This window comes from Halichoerus grypus, chromosome 10, assembly GCF_964656455.1.
Source record: "Halichoerus grypus chromosome 10, mHalGry1.hap1.1, whole genome shotgun sequence".
NCBI lineage: Eukaryota > Metazoa > Chordata > Mammalia > Carnivora > Phocidae > Halichoerus > Halichoerus grypus.
The window spans coordinates 122402755-122417382 of NC_135721.1; the positions used below are offsets into that span (position 1 = coordinate 122402755).

General features: G+C 46.7%; 1 protein-coding gene across 16 annotated transcripts in view; it reads right to left on the reverse strand.

The window, feature by feature from the left end:
• PTPRT (protein tyrosine phosphatase receptor type T) overlaps positions 1 to 14628 on the reverse strand; it is a 1085477-nt gene that overhangs the window by 1032092 nt on the left and 38757 nt on the right. The window lies entirely within an intron of this gene.

Sequence of the window (14628 nt, forward strand, 5' to 3'; positions counted from 1 at the left end):
CCCAGGAGGACCCTAGAGCCAGGATCACCCACATTGGCGTGCACGCCGCCGCCAGGGGGGGGGGGCCTCACCGCCACGTAGGGCTCATTCCTCACCCCGTGGAGCACGCCCCTGCCACGTGGGGCTCATTCCCCACCCCGTGGAGCACGCCCCTGCCACCTGGGCCTCATTCCCCACCCCCACGGAGCACGCCCCTGCCATGTGGAGCTCGTCCCCACCCCATAGGGCACGCCCCCACCACGTGGGGCTCATTCCCCACCCCATGGAGCACGCCCCTGCCACGTGGGGCTCATTCCCCACCCCGTGGAGCCCTGCCATGTGGAGCTCGTCCCCACCCCGTAGGGCACGCCCCCACCACGTGGGGCTCATTCCAGCCACAGGAGCAAACCCCAGCCATGTGCGGCTCATTCCCCACCTCGTGCGGGCACACCCCTGCCCCCCATAGAGCTCATCCCCCACCCCACAGAGCATGCCCCTGCCAAATGGGGCCTCATCCCCTACCCCTTGGAGCACGCTCCCGCCATGTGAAGCTCATCCCCGCCACGTGAAGCTCACCCCTGCCCCGTGGACTCATCCCCCACCCAGTGGGCTTTGCCTCTACCCCGTGAAGCTTGTCCCCACCACCCATCCGCTTCCGCGTGGGGACAGGAGGTGACACCCAGGATCTCGTCCACAGTTGGCCACCCATCCGCTTCCGCGTGGGGACAGGAGGTGACACCCAGGGAGCCCTGTAACCAAACCAGGAATGAGCCACGTGCTGTATGCGACCCTGTTCCTCTCGGGCCGGCAGATGTTCTTCCTCTGCCCACTAAGGAGGAAACCAAATGCGGCGCATTCACGGTGACCCAAGTTAGAACACCGCCACACCAGGCCGAGAACCCAGAAAAGATGCCAAAGGGAGCGCTGCCTGCTTCTCTGCCACAGGAGGGCTTCCTCCTCTTCCTCCCCCTTTTCTAGGGCACAGAGTGCGGTGGGCTCATGGCAGGATGAGGACACAAAAGACGTCAAGGGGCGTAACACAGAACAGAAGCAACATTTTAAATAGGCGTTGGGAGATTTTTGTAAAGGTAGTCCAGAAATACAGGGAAATATACATCAAACATATACAGTAAAATCTCCCTCCTCCCCCTGACCAGCGGCCACCCAGCTCCCCGCCTGGGGCAAAAGCACTTTGTTGTGTTTCCTTCCGCGGTAATCTGCATAAGCCTATATTTATACAAACGTGCTGTGTGTATCCTTTTGTTATACAACTGATAAGCCAGGAGACAAAGTTCTATACCTTGCTTTTTTCAACTGATAAGTCTTAGTTAGCTATTGCCCTGTTAATGCTTAGACATCTTGCTCTTTCTGTCCAGAGTATGGACATTTACCTTTATGTCCAGTCTTCTGCAAGTATGAGGAAAGCTGCAATAAATATCCTAGTATCTACATTCCCTGCAGGTGAACCCCCCACACACACACTGTGATGCATCAGGTGGAATTCCTAAGTGGAACTGCTTTTAAGTGGACAAGAATCAGCAAATCTTCTCCAGGTGGGAATGTGTGTTGTGTGTGTTTATTAACACGATGGGATGAGATCTTCTGGTGGTAGAATATCAAAGCTAAATTGGAACTCACCCTATTTCATCTCATCTGCTTTTCTTTGGGTCTGTTGTTCCTCAATTTCATCCACACTTTTGGTTATTAATGCCCCCATTCAGTGTTTCATATTCGCTGGGCCTTCTTAATCCAGTTTACTTTTTTGAGGCTTAATACCCTTACAGAACCACCGTGTGTGAAATTATCTTTTACAATGCTGAATCCAAGCAGTTTATAGTTTTCAGTCAATTACTCCCAACTGCCAGAGCTGTGCTCAGGATAACATTTCTGGCTAAATTTCTTCTTGGATCATGAATTCTTAGACACCACTAATCCTGGTGTCTAGTGAGGCCACATATGCGGACTCACACCCAGGGCAAAGATTTGCTTCAAACTGGGAAATTCATACTCCTAAGCCACAGGTGTTCTGAAAAATTTTAGTACAACTACTGGTCTGATAAACTGGATGATATTTCATAGCTCCTGATAAAGAGTTAACTTTTAAGAACTCCTGTAGTCAATCCATTTGTAATTTTTTCTTAAATCCTTTTGGTTAATAATTTTAAAAAATTATATAACACTGGCCATTAATTTAACTCTATCAGTTAGCTTTCCCTGTGTATAGACAACCCCTAAAATTTAGTGGCGAACTTCAAACAACCACCATTTATTTACCTTTCATGAATCTATGGGTCAAAACTTTGATCTAGGCTCAGGTGGGTGGTTCTTCTAATGATCTCAACTAGTGGGTGGTCAGCGGCTGCTCAGGGGCTGTGTTTCTAGGGTAGGTTGGTTATTAGCTGGGGCGATGGGGACAACTGGGTCATGTATGTGTCATCATCCAGCAGGCCAGCATGGTGGGCTTCCTCACACAGAGGCTGATGATCCCAGGAGCAGAAGAGAATACGCCCCAGTGCACAAGTTCTTTTCAAACCTCAGCCCAGTGACACATTTATTACTGTCCCATCAGTCAAAAGGAGTCACAGGACTAAGTTCAGATTCCAAGGGTGAAGAAACAGATGTTATCTCTTCATAGAAGGAGCCCTAATGTCATAAGGCAAAGGCAGAGATGCAGGTAAGGGGGAGAACTGACCATATCAGCTGTTTATAAACTCATCAAACTTAAGTGATATTTATATAGGGCTCTAAAATATAGAGCTGCTCTCAATTACACTGACTTTATTCCTAGAATACTTTCCTAAAACCAGATCCACAGAAAGCAGCCACTGGAGAGACCTCCAACATCAACAGAACCATTCCAAGTCATCCCACAATGAGCATTCGGATACCCTTGATCCAGATGAGGCCTCTGAAGGGCTTTCCCCAAGGCGACTGTGGCACAGAACAAAGGGCACCCACCACGAGACGCAAGAGACTCAAGCTTAACCTCAGCTCTCAGAGCAGATTATTTCAATTCCACGTGCCATCCCTTCCCTCCTTTGCCAACAGGAGTGGCAGAAGCAATGTAAGAAGGACTGCTGAGAGATTGCAAATGAAACAACTTCGTGCCCAGGCCCCAGGTGCCTGGGAGTGCTCAGTGTTGCGTGGAGAAGACCTTGAAACAGTGAATCAGGCCCCAAGTTCTAAAAGGATTTGACTACTCAAATAAAAATGATCGATGTGAGCAGGAGGCTCGAAAGAAGGCCAAGGCTATAAGCTGGCATTCAAGGGAAACAGAACAAGTGTGGCCACGGGGCACAGGGCTGCACCCTGGTCAGGATGTGAGATTTTAAAAAGGGCAGAACCTCATGTTCTCTGTGTCCTCCGTGGAAATGGCCAGGTATTGGCCTTGGACCAAACACCTCTTCTTCCCAAAGGAGAGTGAGTCCCCAGGAGTCCTTGCTAGGAAAAGAGCCCTCCCTGATGAAAGAAAGGCACATAAAGACATGTGGCTCCATGGAGGCCTGAAGAAATCATGCTGCCTGCTCTCTAGAAAAGGAAACACACTTCCCACCACAACCGCTTTTATATTTCCAGGTACATAACAAGAGCAATAGCTACGATTCATTGAATATCAACCTTATGGCAGATACTGCCAGTCAACCCACCTACATTCAATAATTAGCATTCAGACCACAAATATCCACTCAGTGACTTCCACTGCGTAGAGGTGCTGGATCCCACACGAGGGGCTGGGGACGCAGGGACGGTGTACGGTGTCTGCCCGATGGAGCCTTAAGGGCCAATCACGATCACCGATGTCACGGTTGCTGCCTCCCCCACACCACCACCAAAGGATTGCACCTCGCTTTTATGGTCACCACAGGCCAGCTTTATAGACGTTTTCTCAGTGACTCCCACGACTACCACTGGAGAGATAGGCCTCGGGAACTGCATGTTGCAAATAGGTAAACTGAGGCACAGAGAACTTGTCCAGGAGCACACAGCCGGCCTGTGGCAGAGCTGGATTCAAACCAGGGAGAATCACACTTTCTGGGGGCCCTGCCTTAGCAAGAGCTCCCTTTCTCCTGGTAAGGAGGGGTCTCAGGGAACAACCAAGGGGTCTCAGCTGGGAGCAGAGGCCTCCCCTCCCCCTCACTGTGGGTTATTTTCAACAATCCCCTCCATCTTCTCTTCCTAAGGCACTCAGACAAAGGCAAGTGCTGCCCATTGCAGCAGTTCCTGTCCCTCCTCTGGACTCTCCCACAGTCTTCAGCAAATTGATCTAATATAAATTCAACAGCTCACTGGCTCTAAATCTCAGCCCTGGCTTTTTATCTGCCTAAAGGGCTCACGGGGTTGCTAACTCGGCACTTGAATAAAATCTAACACTTTACACATTCATGCATTCACTCATTCATTCAACAAAACTCACCAAGCACCCACTAAATGCCAGGCTTGGCATGAGAGTGCCAAGAGGCTCAAGAGTTTTGTGCAGGGTGGGGGTGATGTGGTTACACTTATGAAAAAGGTCACTGTGGCCCCTGTGGGAGGACAGAGTATGGGGGAATGGGGGGGGGTCTGAGAGATGCCAGTCTGGACAACGGCGGCAATGACAGGAATGGAGAAAAGCAGGCTGGACCTGTTCTGGTCTGGGTTCAAATCTTAGAACAGGAGTCCTGGCCACAAATACTGATTAGGGGGGTCCTGTCACGTAAATGGATTGGGTGTGGGTGATATCACATAGGGTGACAGCTCTCGAATGAAGGGCAAAATCTGATCCAGACTCCTTGGGAAGGCGTGTGCAGGCTCCTCTCCCCAGAAATTCTGGTCTGCTGCCCAAGGCAGGAACTGGGCACTTCCGCCTACAAAGGTTCCCCATGCGATCTCCCCATCTCAGCCCACCAAGAACCACCTACACGTGCAAAGTAGAAAGGGAGAAATTAACCTAGGACAGAGCCCCAGTCAACTTCAACCGAGAGAACAAGTCCACAGAGAAGGCTGGAAAGCAATTACCAGAACCCCAGTGCCAAAGAAGCCAGCGGAGGAAGACCAACTGGTCAACAGCACAGAAGGCGGTGGGGCAATGGCTGGGAGAAGATCTGGGGTCTTTGTTTTCATTTGCTAAGATGAATTACTTGAGCATATATACATGCTGGTGGGAAGGTGTCTTGGGGGTCCCCAAGACCAACCCTAGGTTCGATGGTTTGCTGAAGGACATACAGGACTCAGCATAGAGTCCCATCCAGATGTGACTGATTGCAGTGAAAGGACACAGTGCAAATCAGCAAAAGGAAAAGATGCATGGGGTGAAGTGTGGAGGAAACCAGGTGCGAGCTCCTCAGAGCCCTCTTCCGGTGGAGTCACGTAGGATGCACTTAATTCCTCCAACGATGAGTTGTGACAACATGTGTAAAGTTGTTGTCTAAGAGGGGGGTTCATTAGAGACTCAGTGCCCAGTGTTTTTGCTGGGGGCTGTTCATGTAGGCGCCCCCTGCCTAGTACATTCCAAAATTCCAGGCTCTCAGAAAGAAAACAGGTGTAGCATAAACAACATTGTCTCTTCAAACACGTAGTCACAGTGAGCTGGTCCTAACAGTTTGGGAATGGTGGAAACACTCCTGAAATCCCAGTTCCCAGGGGCAGGAAGGAAGCCTTATAGAACAGGTAGGGTATCTCGCCCTGGACTTCAGGGGCCAGCAGTCCAGACAGCTGGTGGCAGGACATAGAAGGGACTCTCATCTGATGCCTGATGTTTTCTGCGAGAAGGAGGAGAGAAAGCCCTGCCAGACATGGAAACAGATGTGGCAGGCTACAGGAGACTGGGGACATGTTGACCAGGCACAGGGAAAAGTTATGGAGCCAATCTGCAGGCCCAGATGAAGCTAGGCACCATACATGTATAGAGGCCACGTTTTTAAGGTTTGAGGAATTTTCCCAGCAGCATCCAGCCACCTAATAAAAGGGAGACAAGAAAATGAGCTCAATCTGTCCAGGTGTTGGGCTCAATGTAGAGACAGAGGGGCAGGGAACCGGGGTTCCAGGAAGGAGAATGGCAGATGTGAAGACTATGGAATCCATGCAGACTCGGAAAGGAAATGTCATAAAAGGAGGCAGACAGATAGCAAACTGAGCGTAAGGATCTTGACATAGGCACCTCCATCCAAAACGGCAATTTCACTAATTGTAGCAATCAGACCAGAGTGGTATCTAGAAGTCACCTTGGCAACAATCCCGCCTAATGCATGAATGCCTTCCATAGGACCCCAGGCAAGTGGTCATGGGGTTCTTCTTGAATATGTCTAGTAACAGGAAACTCACCACCTTTCAAGGAACCCATGAATTTCTGGGCATTTGTATCCATGCAAAAGTCCTACCTACTACCAAGAGATAAACTGTCTGCTGGAACTTTTGGACTCTGGTTCTACCATCCACAGCTACATAGAGCAAGGATCCAAGATGGATTACAATACTTCCCAAGCAACCACGTTGGTGTTAAACCCTTGGCTCTTCCCACTGCATAGGGACCCATCACTCCCAGGAGTCAATGACCATCTGTGTGCCAATGGCTCCAAGATCTAAAATTCCAGCTTCTCTCCAAACTCGAAAACTCCACTGTTTACCGGATACCCCCACTGCAATATACCACGGGCACCCCACACTCTGCATGCACACATATCTGAATTTGTGATCTTGTCCCCACAAAACCAAACACTCTGCATTAGAGGATGTATCCTACCCAGTTCCCAACTGGGCATCAACTTTGACTCTCTCTCCTCGAACATCCAGGTAATCGCCTGCCTGTTGATTCTCCCTCCTAAATGGTTCTCGGATCCATCCACCCAATCCTCTCCATCCTCACTGCCATGACCGGAGTCGAGGCCACCACCATCTCTCAAAGATGTTGCCTAGCTCATCTCCTGTCTGCCACCTTGTCCTCTCCATCCATTTTACTGGCATGGAAGTGAAAGTGATGTTTTTAAAAGGCAAAGTTGGTCACAGCATGTCACTGCCTAGAACGCATGAGTGGCTCCCACTGCCTTGAGGATACAGCCATACCTTACCCCCATGGTCTGTATTTCTCTGCAAGATCTGCCTGTTCGCCTCTCTGGTCTCACCTCTTACTCTACAGCACCCTCCAACTCTATGCTCCAACCACATTTAACATTTTATTCCCTTAAGTGCCATGCTGTCTCACCTCTGAGCCAATGCAAAGACTTCTTCCTCTGCCTTATCCCTACTCCCTGCTGATACCTGCAGTGCTGGATTTCCCTCTCATAATTTCTCTTGCTGTTTCATAATTATCTGTCCATTTATCTGCCTCCTTTCAAAGTCTCTGATTTCCAAGGAAATGTATCTATGTTGTTCACCAATGTCTCCCTAGTCCTGACACATTCAGAAACCCTCTATAAACACTTGTTGAAAGAAAACAAGAATTTCCATCTGTCCATCACCTCCAGTGGTCTGTTCTCTATACTTCTATTAATGCAGCCCCAAATAACATTGGTTTTTTAAGTTGCCACAGTTCACTATAGATACACATATAATTTCCCCTTGATTGAGCACCCCGAACTTTTTTCCATTACCTACTGCTAAACCAGGTCTACCCCATCTCAAACCCAAGCAATTCCCCAATTTAAATACTTGCTGCAGGAGTTTCTTATCAAGACAGAAAGAAGGAAAACCCATTTTCAGGATGAAAAGGGAACATGAACAGTTTCAGCTTCCACTTTTCTCTGGTTCTGCCCTGGTTCACAGATTAATTTCTGGCACCAGGATCTGTGGCCAGATAGCAGAGAATTGTACAGAAACGCCTTCCCCGACTCGCAGAAGCCAGCAAGAATCACTCTGTTCACAATCGTCCATTTTACAATGTGTCTAATTATAACTGAATAAATTACTTCTGCCATTCTGCAGAAATACTTAAAATAAATAGCTCTCATTCCTTGAATTAAAATCATAGTCTTTTGTTCACTGTTTTCTGTTTCATAATGCAACAGAGCCTGTTGATTAAAGATCATTTATAGGACTTCATTTTCCATCTATTTTATGGTATCACTTTAAAATACCCCCAAATATTCAGCTGCAAGGAGGGATAAGAACTACTGGAAATTGGCTCTTTGAGACTTTTTGATGAGAAATGAAGTTGTGGATGTAACTCTCAACGAATGAACATCTATTAGAAAAGCCTATTTTAATAACTGCTTGGTTCTTCTCCCTGAATTTTTTTTCTCTACCCAACTTCCTATATTTTCTTGAGATTACAACATAATCCCCACTGACACACTAAATATTACCTCTCTGTAGTGAATGGATGACACTGAGACAATAAATCACTTTGAGCTAACACAATATGCCAACCAGCCCCTGCTAAGCCAAATATTTGACGAAAGACATACAAACTGAAATTTAGCAAGGCAGGAACACTCTGGGAATTATGTCCTGAATATCAACCATCTCTAGTACCTCTGCAATGAAAAAATTAGATGTGCAAGGAGGCCACATATGAGTGTGTAGGATGACTCTGTAACCAGAGTAGCCATAGTTAGCTGATCCCGGGAGATACCCTAGAAAGAGATTCTGGTTAGGCCACCCTCCAAACTTGGTGGGTGTCATGACAAAATGAAGACTCTCCAGTTCCGGACCAAAAACAAACAAACAAACATGACCCGTTGTTTTCCTGCCCTGATGCAGAAATAAGCATGACGTCAATGGAAAAAGACCATCCGGTGGTGAATTTGGCCATGACACTGACAAAGCGGACGCGTCAGGGGCTCTCGCTTGCACACGTCCCCTTCAAGACCCTATACCTGATTCTGAAATTTAAATTGTCCTATTCTTTTTCTTAAAGCAGTCCCCTAAATTGTGTACACCTCTACAAAACCTTCCGGGCCTGGCCCTGTTGACCCTGCTTCACAAGTGATTCTAAACAGGCCTTCAGACATGCCCTCAGCTATCAGGAGGAATAGACTGTGTTCACAGGTCATCTGAAATCCCCGACACGGAAGACGAGAGCATCGCTGGCCAGTGCCCAAGACCCTCCCAGAGCCGCCCAGCAGCACCTCTCTGACTCCAATCTCCATGCCCCTCACCTTCCACCAGAAACACCAGTGATAATTCATCCCAGTTTTACTCGAGCCAAGCACACTCAGCCCCGTGTCATCCCTCTGGATGCTTCTCCTTCAGGAGCCACCGAAGGGGCACCAGCTCTGAGACACGTGTTCTGGTGGACCCCAGATCAAGCTGACTACACCCTCTCCTGTGCCCACCAGCTAGGGGCTCAGTAACTACCCTGAGCCTGAATTCTGCCTCCTCCACTTACCAGAAACCCCCCATACCTCAGTTTCCCCACCGCTGAAATGAAAGACAACATATACCCTCCTCATAGAATGGACATGAGGCTAATCCTTGTTGCAAAACAGAAAATAAATGCCAGCCACCATCATTATCATAATTCTACACACCCCTCAGTCAGAAATCCCTCAACAGTTCATTCTCCCCCACGAAACTGAAGACTTCTCAACAGCATAGACAGAAGCCCGTGCACAGAGCTCGGTGCTACATAAATGTTTGCCAAACACACGAAGGAATTGAGTGATATTTATATTCTGACCAACGGAGGTAGGATTCAATAATGCATCCCACAGGCTCTTGTTTGCTAACATTTGAAGTCTATATAGGAGAATGTGATGAAAAGTAGAAGACCAGAGGAAGGGGGAGGAAAGCAACTCTGCATTATGTTTCGCTGTATGTTTCTAAGTCCTCCGTCTCCATCATGCACCTGCAGATCCCACAGCTGCTAGTTGTCTACACTGTACTCCTCCAAGACAGTCACCATCCCTCTACCTCTGTCTGTGGACAGACCTCCAAGGGGCCTTGAGATGAATGGAGACACTGGTCAAAGCCAAAGGCAGACCACACAACTTAGCACCCTCACCCTTGGCAATCAGCACACACACCATTCGGCCCATCTAGATCCCTCCCATGGGATTAGACATCGTGGGTAACTCCACAGCCCTAGACGAGTTTAAACCTGCAAAAGATCTCCTTGAACAAAGCAAGAGCTCTACCTGTGGTCGTCGCAGAGAAGGTGGGATAAAAATTCACGGGTGCCTCCTAAACACAGATTGCTGACGTCACACCCCCAGGCTGTGGGAGGTGTGGTCTGCTTCCATATTGAACCTCATCTCCTGTCCCACCCTCACAACTGACCCTGGCTCCCAGCTCTAGGGAATGTGCCTCAGTTGTCCTCATCCCTGCTGCCCTGACGCATCTGTCACCCCTGCCTGGAGGGCGTTCGCACCAACCCCCCATCCCATCTCTGGGGCAAGAGGTATCCAATGCAATCATTTCTATCTATATCTTCCAAACCCCTCACCACCCTGTGAGGCCTTCTGGACCCTCTTCTTCAGAGTACCCTGGTTCTTGTATGACTTTCAGCACTTCCCTTCCCACATCGCATTTGTGTGTGTGTCCTTCACCCAGCAGACCAAACTCTATCTCCATGGAACCGGAACTGGCTATTTCATCTCCACAACCCCAGCACCCAGCAGAGCAACTGATTCACACAGCAGGTGCTCTATAATTGTCTGATGAATGAGTGGTTCAATGAATAATCTCCCCTGAGATGACAGACTTAAATTATGTTCCACATAACCCCTGAGTTTCTTAAAAGATGTGCATTTCTGACCGGTGGATCATTGCTCTTTATCCCCAAAATCAACCTTTTTTTTTTCCCCAGAAGGAATATAGAATATGTGGGTTTTGTTTTTTTTTTTTCAGGAAAAAAAAATTGCCCGTAGCAGAACCACTCTGGAGGCTCGGGTGCAGTGGTGGCATAGAATTAGCATGCCTCAAAAATGTAGTGTCTGCTACCATTTTTATAGGCAAAAAAAAAAAGACAGCAGAAGTGAAACAGTATGATGCATCTCACTCTCACCTCCAAGACTGCAAAACCTAAGTATACTCTGCCCATGAAAACTTTAAAGTGCCTGAGGTAGGTCAGGGATGTTTTTTTAAATGTCTTTGTGATATTCTTACTTCTAGAAGACAAATTAATGCTGCAGAGTAACTGGGGAAGAGGAAAAAAAATCTTGATTCATGTTCGCTTGGAATGCACTTTGCTTTCATTGTTTTCTCATGTAATTACATATATTACTGATGTAATTACAAATAATACACATATTTGATTTGTGCAATTATAGAATAGTATGTAATTTTTAAATGTGGTACATTTCTTTCTCCCCAAGATCCCTTTGTGAAGGAAACGATTTATCATTTCTAAAAATATGCCCTTGTGTATTACATTTTAATAAAGTAAAGATTAGTAAATATTTGCCTTTCTTTTGTATTTCAACAAAATAAACCTCATCGTGAAAATTCAAATTTATAAAGGCTCATTATAAGCCCTGAAAAACCACTTCCACTAGGCTAATTCTACCCATTGGAGAAAAGCCTGCCAAACATTACTACCAAGAAAGGTAATTATAGAGCACCTACTATGCGCAAGGCACACTTCAAGGAGCTAACTGTCATGGCCTGGGGTAGAAGGAAATAACACCTCCAAGAACTGGAGAAGCAGCCCTATTCTGGAGTGGTAGAGATGGACAAGAAAACTGGGCTCTGTCCCTTACCAGATGCATGTCCTTGAGCAAGTGACTGAAACTCCCCCAGCTTCTGTAGAGCAGAGGTCACACCACCTGGCTCACTGTGACGATTAGATGACATAATGTACGTGAGAGGCCCAGTGCGTGCATCACGTGGTAGGTGGTTCTTGCTGTGACAGCGGGAATCATAACCCTCATTTACTGCTTTGCATTTTGATTTGCAGGATCACCGTTCATGAGATGAGCTGCACAGCACTGGGGTCTCTTGGTCTTACATTTTTGGAAGTCAAATGACAACAACCTGGACTCGTTCAAAGGAGGAGAATTGTGAAGGGTTCAGGGGAGGAATGTGTGAACACCCTGGAGATGTTCTGGGAGGAGGAGATGTGGAGGGGAATACAGAATTCCCAGGTGTAAAGACCACAAGGGAATTTCAGGATAATTCCAATCCTATTGGTGACCCACACTTAGGTTCTACTGGATCCACACAATGGAATATCTTTTTTTCAATATCAGGAGATACTGCAAAAACGTTGGGGATTTAGATATTCTCTTTTTTTAAAGGTTTTATTTATTTATTTGACAGACAGAGAGACAGTGAGAGAGGGAACACAAGACGGGGAGTGGCAGAGGGAGAAGCAGGCTTCCCGCCGAGCACGGAGCCTGATGCGGGGCTCGATCCCAGGACCCTGGGATCATGACCTGAGCTGAAGGCAGACGTTTAACGACTGAGCCACCCAGATGCCCCTAGATAGTCTCTTGAAAATGAAAAACATGGGCAAGACTGAGCCCAAGATGCTTCCTGGCAATAGCTGGCTGGAGCCAAGGAGTGTTGCCCTCCAGGGGGTCACACCCTAAAAGCCATGCTCCCCTGTGTTTATTATTTGCACAAACTAAGGCACCCCCTGGAACATAAAAACTTGGAAACTATCAAATGGGTCTCCAGACAACACAAAAATGTCCAGGAAAGTATGGTGGTCTACATCCCCAACCAATGTTCTGCCACATCTACTGGAGCCCCCTATCTGGGGAATCAGCATTGCTCTCTTCCCAGAAGCCATAATCGCAACCACCCCCCAAGGGTCGTCCAATGCCTGAAACTCACTCACCCCAGAGAGAGAAGGAATGTTAGAAGAAAACTATTACAGCGCACGTACAATGGAATGTTCAGTCTTCCTAGAAATGAAGGCTGGTGTGATCTGCCTCCATGTTTAACCTCATGTGTGAGAAGGGAATGGACAGGCCACAACTGGCTGGAGATGCCCTGAAGATTCTCTACCCAAATATTCAAGAATATGTCTCTAGCCTTGGTGCCTCAATGGGGTAAAAGATGGTAGAGCCTCCATGGTACAGAACAGAAAGCTCCTAACAAGGAAAGCTAATAAAGAATTTCAAGAAAGCAAACTGCTGATGAGAAACCTGAGTCTCAGGGAGTTTTAGTAACTCTGAAAACTGGCAACCAAATCCAGGAACTCAAGACTCCAGATCTGCATGAACAAGCCACACACACATACTCCTGCTTTTGCTAGTTACTTAAAGATATACTCCATTCAACCCACAGATGCATCAAAGCTAAGAAATCAAGAACTGGAAGACTAGTGAGTCCAAGAGGTGGAACTCTTCACTCACTTGAAGATGTAACAGGACGACATCAGCAAACCCACCTGACAGAGCCAGCCACATTGGGAGTCAGCAGCAACAGGAAGGACTTGATGCTTCCTTTTACAGTGACATCCAGATGAAGCTTTAAATATTTCATTCTGCATTCATTCCTCATCGAGGAAACAATGGTTTCACCAAATAAGGGAACTGCTCAGGAAAAGCCTCTGTCTCATGTTCAAGCTGAACCATGGGCTCAAAGACTAACTAAATGAGTTTACATTTTAAGAGTAAGCCAAAAAAAAAAAAAAAAAAAAGATTGAAATTTACCAGAATACTAAAGTGGCTGACTCTACAGAGTAGGATCACAGAGAGACATCGTTTTTGCTTCTGTCCTTTCTTCTCTTTGTTTTCTTAAATGGGCCTGTCTTGCTTGTTTTAAAATATCTATAACTAGACAAGAAAAATAAAACATATGAATTAATCCCACTCAAGTCAGACAGCCGAGTCATGCATCTTGTCCTGATCTGGAACCCACAGATACCCTGGTGTACCTTAGCTTATACTTTTGTCTTCTCTGTACTCTGCTAGACTAGGCAAGATCCCCTCAATGCCCTGCCATCCCCACTGCATCCCCCAATCTAAGCAGCAAGGTCCACTGCACATAGTAGATACCTAATAAATATTTGTTAAGTGAATAAATTCATAGTGTCTTATATTTCCCTTCACCCACTCCTTCTCTGGGTCTGTCAATTCAGAGGATGTTACTCAGGTGAATGATACTTCCTGGAAGAGACCATACAATTAATTACCCTTGTAACCTCAAAAATCATATTTGAAGTCAAATCTGCACAGGTGACAAGTAGAGGATATAAAATATGGCACTCTCCTCAGCCTCTTAATTACATACTATATACCAAACTTCTCCTAAGCTCTGAAAATGTCCCATTTAACATTCTGCACTTGGCATTCAATTCCAAAACCTGAAATGGGGATTGTATTACTTAAATATTTCTCTGATTTTTTACTAACTTCTTCCCCATTTTTACCCTTCAACCAGGTTTCATTTACTCCCTATTTCCCTCTTACATACTGTTTTGTACTGGCCAAGAGAATCTAGGGGAAGGCTCATAGTTGTTCAAACCCAGATGCTTCATTGTCCTAAGGTTAAGGGCTAAAGGACACTTAACCAGTGGCAAATACATGAATATACTCAAAGCACATGGAGAAGTCGGTTGCCATCAGATATATAAAAATGAAGGAACACTGAGGCAAAGGTATGTTGAAGACACATAGAGAATCATCCCTCCGACCATTCCTCTCCATGAAGCGAAGCATCTTAAGTTTGGAGACCCAAGGTGTATGGCATGACTGAAACATTGTTAAAAAGTACGCTTGTGTGTATGTATGTTAGATGTGTTTGTATACCCATGGGAAAAAGTCAGAAAGGATATACAACAAACAG